Raw genomic sequence first — 13,336 nt, 5'->3', positions numbered from 1 at the left:
CCAGATCTGAGCCACATCTGCGACCTACACCACATCTCACAGCAATGCTGGATCCTTAACCCATTGAGCAAGGTGTCCTCATGGATACTAGTCAGAATTGCTGAGTCACAGCGGAACTCTACAAAATCTTAATGACTTGACTTTTCTTACTTGGAAATCCTCCCAAGATTTCCATCAAAAACAACAAATAAGGACTGTGGCTGCTTACAGTCTTTTCACAATTGGAATGATCTATTTCTCCTAATCCTGTATCATTTTGATATTTAGGAATGTGAATTAAGTCCTACTTTTGTAAAAATTATAGATATAGACTTTGTCGAGTCTATTTTGGTGCGTTTTCAATTTCTGCTTCCCTCAGAGACTTGGGACATTAATAACCCACAGGTTTGCATATTACAAACCTGAGGTAGGGGAACTACGTTACTCAGAGGACTGTGCGCAGACCGGCCTTGAGCTCCGCACCAATTGCCGCCCCAGGCTGGGGCTTTTCCGGAAATGTGACTAGCAGGTGGACAGGATTTCCGGCGTCTTTCTGATGGCGGTTGTTTGGCGACTTTTGCTGCTGTCGGCAGGATTTTAGCCTGTATGTCAGTGGGTAGAACCGAGATAAAGGAAACGCGGAAGCGCCCGAGGGGGCGCGGTCCACACTACACGGGAGCGAGCGGGTTGCGGAACGTGCTTCCGGGATTATCAACCCGGGTCTCCACCATCATCACGCGCTCGTCTCCTGGCACCACTGCGCCCAAAAGGTCCTATGGCAACCAGCGGGCCAAAGGCCACGGCCCAGGTGACTCTTGCGCCCCGCGATCCTGACCCAAGTCCCCCAGCCCCCCGTGAAGGTCTTCCGCTCAGGGCATTGGGGTTCAGCCTCCTGTCTCCGAAACATCAGGTGTGCGTGTGTGGTGGCTCCGTCTCTGACAGGTTTATGGAGAGGGTTAAAGGCCGTGGGCGCGCCACCAGCAAATCCTTGGAGGTGAACAAGGGCCCGGAGTATTTGGGAATCCTCGGTTCCTACTCCTTTCTACAAGTGGTAGAGAATTTGAGGAGTCAGCAGTCTGAGCATCTGGTGTCAGTGAAGGGTTGTGACTAAAGCAGGAACACACTCTGAGTTACAGGGTTTTTGTTTTTTTGTTTTGTCAGAGGGCCGCACCAGGCGGCATATGGAAGTTCCCAGGCTAAGGGTCGAATCGCTGCTGCAGCTGCGGGTCTATGCTACAGCCACACCAGATCCCATCCGCGTCTGCAACCTACACCGCAGCTCACGGGCAACACTGGATCCTTAACCCACTGAGCTGGGCAACTTTTTCAGAGTTCCTCTTGTGGCTCAGGGGTAAGGAACCTGACTAGTATCCATGAGGGTCAGAGGAGAACAGACCAGGGAGAGGCTGACGAGGGTGAAGGCAGGGGGAGCTGGGAGAGCTTGCTGCATTAGACTCTAAGGAATAAAGTGGTTTCTGGGCCAGAGTGATGGCTATGAAAATTGGTGGCCGCAAACAGATAAACTGAGCGCTATTTCTTCTATAAAGATGAGTTTTTTTCAGGATCACCAGGGAAATGCAGTTGGAGTGTTGCAACCATGGTGAGCTAACACCTATAGAGATTATAAAAAGGAAGATAGAAGGGCTAATAACGCACCAGAGTGTCCACAGTGTTTCATTGGTTGCTTTCTTTCTAGGAAAGAAGTGATTTGTCTTCCTTTTATTTTATTTATTTATTTTGCTTTCTAGGGCCAGACCCGTGGCATTTGGAGCTTCCCAGGCTAGGGGTTGAATTAGAGGTACAGCTGCCGTCCTGTGCCACAGCCACAGTAACGCTGGATCCAAGCCGCATCTGTGTCCTACACCACAGCTCATGGCAACACTGGATCCTTAACCCACTGAGCGAGGCCAGGGATCCAACCCACAACCTCCTGGTTATTAGTCAGATTTGTTTCCACCCCACAACGGGAACCCCTTCTCTTCCTTTTAAATTCAGTTATTGTCTCAGGTCATGAGGGCTCAAACTTCTGCTGTGCCAGCTCTACTGGGTGTTTCCATTATTAATTTTTTTTCATAGAAATATAAGAAATAAGATTCCGAGTCAAGCTTCTGAGATTCCCAAAGTTGTGCCATGGAGTCTCTTGTCTGTCATTGAGGGAGGAGGTGGTGGCTCAGCGATGTGCCTGGGGGGACTCGGGCCAGGTCTGGAGGTCAAATGTAGGAGGGAACGTCTTGTCCTGTTGCTTTGCTGTGAGAGGGGACGTGAGAGGCAAGAAGAAAGAGCTGGCGCTGGAGGGCAGGGCAAAGTGGGTGGGACCTTGTGAGGCCGCCTGAAGCGGGAGGGCCCCGAGGTTCTAGGGCTTCCTGGGGAAGCAAGGGTATAAGGAGCCAGGCCTGAGCTGGAGATGGAGAAGGAGGTGTGAGGGGACATAGCTCGACTGCTCTCAACCCTCAGCAGAGTGTCCAGTCCTTGTGGAGCCAGAAGGAGGTCAGCCTTGCTTGGGGGAGCACCCAGGCCCCTCAAGGGCACAGGTGCCTCAGCAGGTTTCCAAGCTGTTCTTGAGCAAGCAATAATTGCTTAAAATGGCAGTATATGTCTGTGTGTACATATATATATATAATAATAATTTAAGTATATGTAAATTATATATATACACACATATGTGCATTTAGTTTTGTTTCGGGCTCTTCACATAAGACTCTGGATCCTTTGTAATTTCCTGAGCCTCAGGAGTGTTTTGTTGTTATTCACACAGGAGTTCAAGTAAGTGACTTAGGGTGGGTCCTCCAGATGTCTTCAGGATGGGACTGGTCACCAGAAACATCCAGTTAGTAGAAGTTTACACTTCCAACCCCACCCGGGACCTCCTACGGATCCGAGGTAATCTGAAGACGAGGTGTAAAAATTGCCGGGAATTTCCTTCTCGTACACTGGATTAAGAGTCAGGCGTTCTCACTGCAGTGGTTTGGCTTTTTGCTGTGGCACGGGTTTGATGCCTGGCCAGGGAACTTCCACATGCCACAAGAGCTGCATCCCCACCAAAAAAAAAAAAAAAAAAAAAAATTAAATCGTATTTATATCATGACTCGAAAGACATAAACAATATCCAGTTTTCAAAAACACGCGGAAATGTGAATCTTCTGACCCGCAATAGCTCAGTCTTAGCGATGGAAACGCACCAATGCAGTGTTTGGAGAAGAACACCACTAAGAGATGCTATTTTACATATTTAGAAACTGAATTAGGTAGGTTGCGTGTTTGTCCAGGGCGCTAGACTTGTCCGGCTCCAGCTCCGAAGACCGAGAAACTGAGGGCGGAGGTCGGCCTGAGATCACTCATCTCCAGGACGAAGAAAGGAAGAACCGGCTCAGCCACTCCGTCCTCCCCAGGCCGCCTTCACCTCAGCTCGTCCTCTTTTCACAGGGTCCCCAAGGAGCTGCCGTAGGTATGGTCCCCGCACAGGTAAGTCTGCCGGACGTCGTCCCCTCCCCTGGCCCTGACGCCCAGACTTAGGATCCAGTGTTGTCCTGGGATGGTCGGTCCTTCGCTCTGGACCCCTGGGGTCCCCTCAGGCCCGGGAAGCTTGGCGACAGGCGTTGTCCTGAGGTGTTCAAATGTGTCCAGTGGAAAAGGTCAAGGGATAAGCTGTTCCTTAGCCCCGGGAGTCAGCCTGTCCCTGTGGCCGGAGGCGAGGGGGCGAGGGGAGTGTCCGGGGATCTGCAGGACCCGTGACCTGGGCCAATAAAGCTGGGTGGCAGGAAGTTCCCATTGTGGCACAGCGGACATGAATCCAACTAGTGTCCATGAAGACATGGGTTCGATCCCTGGCCTGCTCGGTGGGTTAAGGATCTGGCATTGCCGTGAGATGTGGTGTAGGTTGCAGATGCGGCTTGGATCTGGTGTTGCTGGGGCTGTGGTGAGGGCCGGCGGCTACAGCTCCGATTCGACCCCTCACCTGGGTGTCTCAGGGGAGGTGTCAGGTGGGCAGCTGGGAACACACATCTGGAGGTGAGGGAGGGGGTTTCGCTTGGGAGAGTCTCCCAGGCAGGTGGCTGGTGTGCAGACCTTGTCACACTCAAGGCCCTGCAGGTCCCGGTGCCCGGAAGGTGGGGAGGGGATTCTCCATGGCCTGGCTCAGGTGCCCGGGCCCCTGGCCGGGGTGGCTGTCATCACTGAGGATGAGGCAGGACAGTGACCGTGAGTGTGGGGGTGGGAGGGGTCCTGATGGCGCAGAGGCGTCTCGGTGGGTGAGGAAGGTACCGAGGGGGAAGCAGGGATGGGGTTCGGATGCCGGGAGGGCAGGCCTGGTGCCTTATTTCCCCTCCAGGGCCTCAGAGCTTTGCACGGACTGTGTTGGAGCCTGAAGGGTGTCAGGCTGGGTGACAGAGTTGCTGAAGGGAAATGGTGCTTTTTTTCCCCTTCCAGGGAACAGAGGTGCCTAGGGCCTGTGGCAGAGGGGCAGGGGCGGCGGAGGGGTGAGGACCTCGGCCTGGCTTCCTCCGCTCTACTCTCTCTGCTCTCCCTCTACTCTCACTTCTTACCCTTGGCTGATTTCTACGTCAGTGGCCTCCCCATCACGTCTGTCCCTCTATCTGCTGTGTTTTTCAGTAGTGATCTCTTCCTAATGTAACACGAGAGGTGCGAGAAACTATGAAGTCCCTGCACTTCCCGTTGTGGCTCAGCGGTTAAGGAATCTGACTAGCATCCATGAGGACACAGGTTTAATTCCTGGCCTTGCTCAGTGGGTTAAGGATCGCACGTTGCTGTGAGCTGTGGTGTAGGTCACAGATGTGGCTCGGATCCTGCGTTGCCGTGGCTGTGGTGTAGGCCGGCAGCTGTAGCTCCAGTTTGACCCCTAGCCTGGGAATCTTCATATGCAGCAGGTGCGGCCCTAAAAAGCAAAAATAAATAAATAAATTATATATATATATATATATATATATATATATACACACACACACACACACACACACAAACACACACACACACACACACACACAGACATATATATATAGATGAAATCCAAGAACAGTGGCTGATTTGTGTTTTCCTGGAGTGGGATGCATATTCTGCATGGTATACTTTTTTTATTTTTTCTTCTGCTTTTTAGGGCTGCATCACAGTATATGGAGGTTCCCAGGCTAGAGGTCTAATCAGAGATACAGCTGCTGGCCACTGCCACAGCCCTGGCAATGCCAGATCTGAGGCGCATCTGTGACCTATACCACAGCTCACTTCAACACTGGATCCTTAATCCACTGAGCGAGGCCAGGGATCGAACGCACAACCTCATGGTTCCTAGTCAGATTTATTTCTGCTGTGCCACGTTGGGGACTCCAGTATAATTTTCTTTAAATTTATTTATTTATTTATTTATTTATTTTTTACTTTTCTAGGGCCGCTTCCCTTGGCATATGGAGGTTCCCAGGCTAGGGGTCTAATCGGAACTGTAGCCACCAGCCTACACCAGAGCCACAGCAACGCGTGATCTGAGCCGCCTCTGCGACCTACATCACAGCTCATGGCAACGCCGGACGCTTAACCCACTGAGTGAGGCCAGGGATTGAACTCGCAACCTCATGGTTCCTAGCCACGATGGTGACTCCAAAATTTATTTATTTTCATCTTAATTGATTTTGATTTTTTCCATTATATCTGGTTTACAGTGCTCTGTCAGTTTCCTACTGTACAGCAAAGTGACCCAGTCACACATTCCTATACATTCTTTTTCTTACATTATCCTCCATCAGGCTCCATCATAAATGACTAGATAGAGTTCCCAGTGCTATACAGCAGGATCTCATTGCTTATCCATTTCAAAGGCAATAGTTTGCATCTACTAACCCCAAATTCCCAGTCCATCCCACTCCCTCTCCCTGCCCCTTGGCAACCCCAAGTCTGTTCTCCTAAGTGCATGAGTTTCTCTTCTGTGGAAAGTTTCATTTGTGCCATATATTAGATTCTAGATGTAAGTGATATGTGGTATTTGTTTTTCTCTTTCTGACTTATTTTACTTCACTTAGTGTAAGGGTCTCTAGTTCCATCCATGTTGCTGCAAATGGCATTCTTTTGTTCCTTATGATGGCTGAGTAGTATTCCATTATGTATCTATACCACATCTTCTTAATCCATTCCTCCACTGATGGACATTTAGGCTGTTTCCATGTCTTTGCTATTGTGAACAGCTGCATAGGATACTTTTCATCACCAGAGTATCTTGCTGAACACCATTGGCCAAGTAGTGGATCGTTCCAGGCCTGTCCTCTTAACGTAGTGCCGTATCTTGGTTTCCTGTGTTCTTGCTGTTGATAAGATCTGCCCCTATTCTGTGACCATCAGACGTCCAGTACTCACACCATCCCTTTCTACTGCCTGACCTTCCCTCCCTTGTTCCGAAAACTACCCCTTGTACTTATTCTCAGATATGTTCTGTAATGGGCTCGTGTCCCACAAAAGTTTCCTTACACCTTATCAGCATTTTTTTTTTCCTTTCAGATTGTTGGCATGGAGGAGAAGCCGAGGAAGCCATACCTGAACAGTGTGTTTCTATAGAACAAGTGGCACAAGCCAGGAACCCAAAGCTGGACCGTCCTTCCTGAAGACTCTCACTTCTGATACATATGCTCTGGTAGCAAAAGATGCTCTCTTCCTGGCTGAGCACCAAGGAGTGTATCCTGGGCCGAAACAGTCCTTTCCTGGAGCTTGTCGGAAAATGTTCACTTCTCACTTGCAGCAGCACCAGAAGCAGCTCCGTGGAGAGAAACAGCTCAGAAGGGAGGAGAACGGCACCATGCTTGTGACAAGCTGCCAAGTACTTGTATCTGATAATATGTTCACGTGCCGAGAGGTTGAGAAGGATTTCCTAGGCAGCCTGGGCTTTCTCCAGCACCAGCCCACCTGCAATGGAGAGCATCCACGGAGAAGGAGGAAGAGCAGCGAGGTCTCCCACCCTGGGCGAGGGCACTACGAATGCAGTGAATGTGGCAAAGCCTTCACTAAAAAGTATAAGTTCACGGAGCACCAGAGAGTTCACACTGGAGAAAAACCTTTCGAGTGCTGTTGTGGGAAAGTCTTTGCCCAAAAATATAAACTTAATGAGCACAAGAGAATCCACACTGGAGAAAGACCTATGAGGAGTTCCCGTCGTGGCTCAGTGGTTAACAAATCCGACTAGGAACCATGAGGTTGCGGGTTCGATCCCTGCCCCTGCTCAGTGGGTTAACGATCCGGCATTGCCGTGAGCTGTGGTGTAGGTCGCAGACACGGCTCGGATCCTGCGTTGCTGTAGCTCTGGTATCGGCCGGTGGCTACAGCTCCGATTTGACCCCTAGCCTGGGAACCTCCATGTGCCACGGGAGCGGCCCAAGAAATAGCAAAAAGACAAAAAATAAATAAATAATAAAAGACCTATGAGTGTCAGAATGTGGGAACGCTTTCCTTTGAAAGGATTCACTTGTTCATCACCACAAAATCCACACTGGAGAAACTCATCATAAGTGTAGTGGATGTAGGAAGCCTTTCCATTACAAAAATAATCTTGGCGTTCCCGTCATGAGTCAGTGATTAACTAACCCGACTGGGATCCATGAGTACGTGGGTTCAATCCCTGGCCTTGCTCAGTGGTTTAAGGATCCCGTGTTGCTGTGGCTGTGGTGTAGGCCAGTGACTACAGCTCCAATTTGACCCCTAGCCTGGGAACTTCCTTATGCTGCATGTGTGGCCCTGAAATGGCAAAAGACAAAAAACCAAAACAAACCCAAAAAACAAAAATAATCTTCTTGTGCACCTGCACATCCATAGTGGATAAAGGCCTTATGTGTGTAGCAAATATGGTAAGTCCTCTGTCTTCAAAAAAAGGCTGCTGTATCACCGGTGTATCCACACTGGAGAAAGACCTCGTGTGCAGTGAATGTGGGAAAGCTTATATCTACAAAGGAAGTCCCATTGTCCATAAGAGAATTCATACTTTAGAAAACGCTTATGGGTGTAACAAGTGTGAGAAATTCTTTACAAGTAACTTTGCCCTCAGGAGACACCAGAATGTTTACACTGCATGGAGGTGTCATGAGTGCAGTGAAGGTGCAAAGCAGTGAGTGACAAAGTTAAACTTCATGAGCACAGAAAATCCACTCTGGAGAAAGACCACATGAGTATAATGAATGTGAGAAAGCCTTCATGTGCAAGTACGCTCTTGTTCGGCACCAAAAAGCCCACATTGGAGTAAAACCATTTAAACGCAGTGAGTGTGGGAGGCCCTTCACTCACAAAACATGTCTTATTGTCCAGCAGAGAATCCACGCTGTTGAAATGCCTTGAGTGTATTTCTTTGTAGGCAGCTCCAGGCTCATAAACAAAGTACACACTGGGGAAGTGCCTTTTGATCATAGGCTTTCCTTCATGTGAGTTAATATCTAGCAGCACTGGAAGGAGGTCCACTGTGGTGCATTGGGTTATGAATCCACCGGCAGGAGCTCCTGCTGTGACGCAACAGAATCAGCAGCATCTTGGGAGCCTTGGGTTGCCGGTTTGACACAGTGGGCTAAGGATCCGGCTTTGCCACAGGTGCAGCATAGGTCACAACTGTGGCTTGGATCTTATCCCTGGCCTGGGAATTTCATATGCTGCCGGGTGGCCAAAAATGAAAAGAAGAATCCACTGCAATGGCTTAGATTGGTCCAGAGGCTTGGGTTCGATCTCTGGCCCAGGTGCAGTGGGTTACAAAAAAAAAAAAAATCGTGGCGCAGTGGTTAACGAATATGACTAGGAACCATCCCTGGCCTTGCTCAGTGAGTTAATGATCCGGCGTTGCTGTGAGCTGTGCTGTAGGCCAGTGACTACAGCTCCGATTAGACCCCTAGCCTGGGAACCTCCATATGCCAAGGGAGCGGCCCAAGAAAAGGCAAAAAGATGGAAAAAAAAAAAAATCTGGTGTTGCTGCAACTGTGGCTTGGGTTCATTCCCTGGTCTGGGGATCTTTGAGGTACCATGGTGGTGCCTTAAAAGGAAAAAGTAAAATCTAGCAGCACGATTCTTATGTCATACAAAGTAATGTATGTGCGGTCAGTCAGACTTTTCTAAAGTGATGGTATCTTTTTATGGTCTCAACAGAAGCACCAGAACCTTTTCCTTACACTCTTTCCAATATTTGATATGGTCAGGCTTTCTAACTTCAGTGCTGCGATAGGTGAATCTAGTGATTTTAACTAGCATTTTCTTCATGACAGAGTGTAAGTGGTTTTCGATGTATTTTTAACTATACCTTTTTTTTTTTTTTCTTTTTTTGGTCTTTTTAGGACCACACCTGTGGCATATGGAAGATTCCTGGCTAGGGATCAAAACGGAGCTGTAGCTGCCAGCCTACACCACAGCCACTGCAACACCAGATCCGAGCTGTGCCTGTGACACCACAGCTCAGGGCAATGCCTGGATCCTTAACTCACTGAGTGAGGCCAGGGATTGAACCGCTATCCTCATGGATACTAGTCGAGTTCATTACCACTGAGCCACAACCGAACTCCCCCATATTTATTTATTGAAACATAATTTGTCATTCTTATTACTGAGTTGTTTTTGGCTTTTGAGGGTTTTTTCATCTTGGTGTACAGTGACTTCATGTGGCAGCTCAGTTCCAGAACATGGATTGAACTTGGGCCCCCGCGGTGTAAGTGCTGAATATTAACCAGGAGAGCACCAGAGAACTCCCATAATTACTGAGTTTCGATATTGCTTCATGGATTATTGATTAAGGTCCTCTAATGGAGGTATTTACCAATATTCTTTGAGACTCTGTCTTGTCATTTCAGTTGCTTTTCCAGAGAAAGTGTTTTTAATTTCAGTGTAGTCTGATTTTTTTTTATTTATTCTTTTACAGATTATTCTTTTGGTATTGTAAATTCAAAATGTTTCCCAAATATAAGGAGAGAATTTTTCTGATAGTTTCCTGCTTCTATAATTTAGGGCCACCCCTGCAGCATATGGAAATGCCCAGGCTAGGGGTCGAATCGTAGCTGTAGCCACTGGCCTGTGCCAGAGCCACAGCAATGTGGAATCCAAGCCACGTCTATGACCTACGCTACAGCTCATGGTAACACCAGATCCTTAACCCACTGAGCAAGGCCAGGGATCGAACCCGCAACCTCATTCATGCTAGTCAGATTCATTTCCACTGAGCCATGATGGGAACTCCAACAGTCCTAAATGGTTTTAATTTCTCTGCGTCATGAATCCTGTGTTCACTAATTAATGATCCTAGTTTCTTATTTGTGAAGATCTAGATAGTAATCTTCCATTGTTTAACTTAGCAAAACTCAGTAGAGTTTCAAGTTATCAAAATTTGGACTCTTTTTTAAAAATTGAAGTATAGTTAATTTACAATATTTTGTTTCAAGTGTACAGTGAAGTGATTTGGTTACATGTATAATTTTTTTCAGGTTCTTTTCTATTACAGCTTAATACAAGTTAATTGAATATAGCTCCCTAAACTGTAAATCATTGTTTGTCAACATAGTAGTGTCTATCTGTTAATTTCACATTCCTAGTTTCTCCCTTACCTCCTTACTCCCGCTATTTTTTTTTAGGGCTACACCTGCGGCACATGGCGGTTCCCAGACTAGGTGTCTCATCAGAGCTACAGCTGCCGGCCTATGCCACAGCCACAGCAAAGCCAGATCCAAGCCTCATCTGCGACCTACACCATAGCTCACAGCCACGCCAGATCCCTAACCCACCGAGTGAGGCCAGGGATCGAACCCACAACCTCATGGTTCCTAGTTGGATTTGTTTCACTGTGCCATGACGGGAACTCTGTCCCCTTCCCCTTTTGATAACCAAATGTTTTATTTTCTATGTCCATGTGTGTTTGTTTTGTAAATAAATTCATTTGTATTATTCTTTAAATTCCACATATAACTGATACAATATTTCTGTTTGCTTCACTTAGTATGATAATCTCTAGTTGTATCTATGGTGCTGCAAATGTCAGTATTTCATTTCTAGTTATTTTATTTTATTTTTGCTTCTCAGGGCCTCACTGGTAAATACCTCCATTAGAGGACCTTAATCAATAATCCATGAAGCAATGTCGAAACTCAGTAATTATGGGAGTTCTCTGGTGCTCTCCTGGTTAATATTCAGCACTTACACCTCAGTGGCCCATTGAATTAGAGTTTTGGGAGTTCCTGTCTTGGCACAGTGGTTAGCGAATCTGACTGGGAACCATGAGGTTGCGGGTTCGGTCCCTGCCATTGCTCAGTGGGTTAATGATCCGGCGTTGCCGTGAGCTGTGGTGTAGGTTGCAGACGCGGCTCAGATCCTGCATTGCTGTGGCTCTGGCGTAGGCGGGGGGCTACAGCTCCGATGAGACCCCTAGCCTGGGAACCTCCATATGCCGCGGGAGCGGCCCAAAGAAATAGCAAAAAGACCAAAAAAAAAAAAAAAAAAGAATTTTGTCTTTTCTGGATATATGCCCAGAAGTGGATTGCTGGATCATATGGTGATTCTGTTTTTAGTATTTTTATGGAACCTCCACACTGTTGTCCATTGTGGCTGCACCAGTTGTCATTCCTGCCAACAGTGTAGGAGAGTTGCCTTTTTTCTATACCCTTTCTAGCATTTATTATTTTATTTTTAATTTTTCTTTATAGGGTCACACCTGCAGCATATGTAAGTTCCAAGGCTAGGGGTCAAATCAGAGCTGCAGCTGCTTGCCTACACCACAGCCACAGCAATGCCAGATCCTTAACCAACTGAGCAAGGCCAGGGATTCGAACCTGCATCCTCATGGATAATTGTTGGATTCATTTCCACTGCACCACAACAGGAACTCCTGACTTTGGGGTTTTGTTTGTTTGTTTTTCTTTTCCTAATTATTTTAGGTGGTAGGTTAGGTAGTTTTTTCGAGATTTCTTTTTTTTTTTTTTTTTTTTTTTTTTTTTTGCCTTTTCTAGGGCTGCATCCCACAGCATATGGAGGTTCCCAGGCTAGGGGTCTAATCGGAGCTATAGATGTGGGCCTACACCAGAACCACAGCAATGTGGGATCTCAGCCACGTCTTCAACCTACACCACAGCTCACGGCAACACCAGATCCTTAACCCACTGAGCAAGGCCAGGGATCGAACCCACAACCTCATGGTTCCTAATCAGATTCCTTAAGCACTGCACCACAACAGGAACTTCTGTTTGTTTGTTTCTTGAGGAAGGCCTGTATTACTCCAAGCTTCCCTTTTAGAACTGCTTTTGCTGCACCCCCTGGATTTTGTAAGGTTGTGTTTTCATTTTTTCATTGTCATTTGCCTCGATTCTATTTGTTTTTTTCTTGACCAGTTGGTTTTTTAGTAGCATGTTGTTTAGTCTCCATGTAACTTTTTTTTCTCATTTTTTTTTCTGTGGTTGATTTCTAGTTTCTTACCATTGTGGTCAAAAAAGATGCTTTAAATAATTTCTGTCCTCTTAAATTTGTTGAGGCTTGTTTCATGTCCTAGTATGTGGTCTATTTTATTTTATTATTATTTGTTTTTTCTAGGGCCACACCCATGGTATATTGAGGTTCCCAGGCTTCAGAGCTATAGCTGCTGGCCTATGCCAGAGACACAGAAACCCCAGATCTGAGCCACGTCTGTGACCTCCACCACAGCTCATGGGAACACCGGATCCTTAACCCACTGAGCGAGGCCAGGGATCGAACCCGAAACCTCATGGTTCCTAGTCAGATTCGTTAACCACTGAGCCAAGATGGGAACTCCCTGGTCTATCTGAGATGAGTTTGGGTGTGTTCAGGGTGGATGGCCATAGACACTCCCTGGTCTATGTTAAAGAGTGTTCCATGTGCATTTGAAAAGAATATATATTCTGGGTTCTTCAGAATTTAGGAAAAAAAAAAAAGTCCCAGGAAACAAAAGTCCAGGCATGGATGGCTTCACATGGGAATTCTGCCAAACATATAAAGATCAGCTGACAAATCCTTCTCAAACCATTGCAAAAAGTTGGAGAGGATGAAACACTCTCAAATTGATTTTATAAGGCCTCCATTGCCCTGATAGCAAAACCAGACAAAGACATCAGAAAAAATGAAAATTACAGGCAGTGGCTGGGAGGGGGTGTTGGAGAAATTTTGCTTCTAGGTGTCGTTTCAGATCAAAATCTCAGTACATGGTTTGGCTGCTTGACTTGTGGTTTTATTCTGCTGTCTTTGAAAAACAACTCAGTGTCTTATTATAAATAGGATTGGACCATTTTAAGTCTGATTCTTCAGGTACACATCTAAGGAAGTTATCCTGGCCTTTGCTCATCTTCTTATGGAAAAGAAACGTAATATCACTGATATAATTCACATGATTAATATGTTAGGTTTTTCCCAA

This window comes from Sus scrofa, chromosome 6 (genome assembly GCF_000003025.6).
Source record: "Sus scrofa isolate TJ Tabasco breed Duroc chromosome 6, Sscrofa11.1, whole genome shotgun sequence".
Classification (NCBI taxonomy): domain Eukaryota; kingdom Metazoa; phylum Chordata; class Mammalia; order Artiodactyla; family Suidae; genus Sus; species Sus scrofa.
The sequence above is the reverse complement of the archived record's forward strand: the minus strand, read 5'-3'. Positions refer to the sequence as shown.